Here is a 3,196-nt window from a genome sequence, read left to right as displayed (position 1 = left end):
GATGGGAAGACAATGACAAAACTTGGCTCTACACGCCTGTTTCTATCCAGAGAATTGCAGCTAATAACAGCACAAGACAATGCCTTTCACATGCTTGCTTTTCATTCCACTCTCATGCCTGCCATTAGTTGTTCTCATTATTCTTCACTGTGTCTTAAAGCAAAGTGAAAACAGATTTGGAAGGCAATAAAAAGTTACTCAATCACTTAGATCTCAAGCGCTGTGTGAAATCCATTTATGCCTGATCATTATGACAGTGTTTTTCTGTCTGTATCGATAGTCATTTCCTTTCTCCCTGCAGCAGCCTTAGTGTCTCCAATGCTGGCGCTGAGCACAGCACAGCCAGCACAGTCCCACGGAGTGCAAGCAAAGGAGGAAATCAATAGAGAAAATATTGCTGCAGGCTCACACATTTTTATCTTGCTTTGAACGAGTCAGCTTTAATTTAGCTTTGATCTCAATTTGCTGCTTTTGGGATAGCTTGGCTGCACATTGAACCAGGAGGAATAAGCTTCCACACAGGCTTTCTTACAAAAGACCCTTTCAAAAGAGGCCTTTATTTTTGCCTATATGTGTCAGGGTCCATTACTGGTTTACAAGGAAAAAGATACAAGGAATCAAAAACAACTGATACTGCAGGACACGGACAAACTGGTACACTTCCCGCATGCAGACAGTGTGCCAACTGCACTTTATCTATTCTAGTCAGGGAGGATTTACAGCCAAGAAGAGCAAATGTTGGACAATGTTAGCGAGGGGCCACAATAAAGAGATCCTTAGTGTTGCTGTCAGAAACGGCTCACTGTTGTTGTGGGGTAACAGGTTGACATGATACACAGCTGGCGTTGTTCTCACTGCTCTTCCACACCACTCTTCTCCCCCACACATCATTAGAGCTGACACACCAAAGGCATGGCGATATTATAGGCTCACCTAAGGTCTGCTAAAGATGTCTGCCCTTCCCTCGTCCTTTTTCTAAACCACTACATTCTTAGGAGTGGAGTTGTTTGGGAATTTGTTTCTCTTTTATAAAGCAGAAACAAAAGGGTATAGGATAAATGACCGGGCAGAGAAAAGAACAGCGCCTTGCTGGGGAGAAAGGGAAGGGTCTAATCTAATTTTGTTTGGAGGAGGATGAGTGTGTGTGTGGGTGTGTGCACATGTGTGTGTGCGCACATGTGCACAGTGTGAGGGGACTGTGGGAATGGGACAGGAGGGCTGCGCGGTTGAATGGAGCCTCCAGAGCCAGAAGCAGTGGGGAGTCTCCCCAGACGGGCTGATTCCAGGCCGGCCACTCAAAGAGGGATTAGACCAGAAGAAGCCTTCCTGATTAGCAATTCACACTCAAGTGCCCCCACGAGGACCTTGGGTAATAATATTGCCATCAGCGATGCAGGCAATAAAATGTTTTCCCCCTTTTTTCCTTGTTTTTTAATCTATAATGTTTACTAATCACGCTCATGTTTTAAAGAACTTTGCAGAATCAGCTCTTTCAAACATGTCTACTGGGTCTAATGTGACTTTCTATGACAAAAATGCAAGCAGTTGACTGTAACGGTTCATTGCTTCAACAACCCTCTTTCTCCTCCACCACTCCTTCCTTCCTCCCTTCCTCTTCTCTCTGCTGTTAAACGACCACCACATGAAAGAGTATGATGTAAGAACACCCCACTAAGCTAATATTGCTGTTTCAAAGCAGCCTCAACCCAGATGTTATTGGGCTTCATAACAAACAAAATTCATTATGTTGCTGTTTATTGCAGATTGGCTGACAGCTTCTAGAGTCATATAAAAGTCCACCATATTTATAATTATACTAATCTACTCCATGAACACTTACAATAACGCAATGACTTTCCCTTATCAACCACAATACACAATGAATGAGGTCAACGGGTTAACCTTCAGCTGATGGCACGCTTACCATAATACTAGTATTAAAACAAAGCAGGTTTTATTGGAGCAAAGTGAAAAGAAGAGTGAAACAAATTAGTGCTCATTAATAAGTTACTTTATTGAACTATTTAATCCATATGAGCAAAGAATACTGCCGGCTTTGATGTTGACAGGGCTCTTCAATTATTAATTGCTTGATTCATATGCGTTTCCTCAAAACGTCTGACCCTTTACTAAATTCAGCGCTGTTATTAGAGCTCCAGCATTTCAAACGGGACAGAAAAATAGCACGCGTGATATTAAGCAGAATTATCTTTGCTTGCAGTTGCAAAAAATATATTTTAAAGTGGCGAAGAACAGACTTTTGCTTCGATAACCACTAGTGTCTTTACTGTCCCTGTTCAGATGTTTTACCATTATCTTTCTTTCTTTGGCACCAAGCTCTTCACAAAATGTGGAGTGGCAATAAGAGAGAAAATAACAGATTATGTTGGTAAATAGGATCATCCAGAGCTAAACGCTGAATGTGCGATCAGGAGGGAGAACAGGATCCTTGGACAATGTGCAGGGCATGTGGACAAATAGTCTCACCTCCAACTGAGTGTGTTGTTTCTTCTCATTGTGCTCTCTGAAAGAGAAGAGGAGGGCCTTGCTTAAGAAGATTATAGCTCTACCCCACCCGTACGTTTAATCAACATGCCCTTTCAATGCAGACAACAATGCCAAACATGTCTAAAACGTCCCCCATCTCTCCCATAGCATACCTCACATGTTGGAACAGCATGTGAGTCATCTAGCCTCGGCAATTAGGAGAAACTACTGTGATACTCTTACTGATAGAGAGTTGGTGTAGGCAGATCATGTTTCCCATCAAAGAACTGATGGCGTCAATTTCAGAAATGTCACCATCATAGTGCCGTGTTTGATACCAAAATCATTTCAGGCAATGCAAACAAAATTGTATTAGCTTCAACTCATTTTTACTGATCAAAATTCCCTGAAGAATCCAAGGAGCTTTGCTTCCTCACCCTTCATTTCTTTCATCCATGGTTAAATATGTAAATAAAATGTCTAAAGTCATTCTTCAAAGGGGAACAAAAGAAAAAAGGGGGCTGAGGGGAAAGACAGCCATAAAATTCCTCCGATTCTCCATAACATTAGTCAGAGGGGGGCCAGCTTCCAGCCAGAGCCTAGCAGCAGGGGAGCGAGCGCGCTCCATAGAATCACACATCGCAAATCCCACACACACAAAAAATAATATATCTTTTCAGCTCCAGCCATCAAAGGTCCCCCCCCCCCC

This window comes from Notothenia coriiceps, unplaced genomic scaffold, assembly GCF_000735185.1.
Source record: "Notothenia coriiceps isolate Sejong01 unplaced genomic scaffold, NC01 NC01_scaffold00017413, whole genome shotgun sequence".
In the NCBI taxonomy this organism is placed as follows: Eukaryota; Metazoa; Chordata; class Actinopteri; order Perciformes; family Nototheniidae; genus Notothenia; species Notothenia coriiceps.
Note: the sequence above shows the minus strand (reverse complement) of the source record.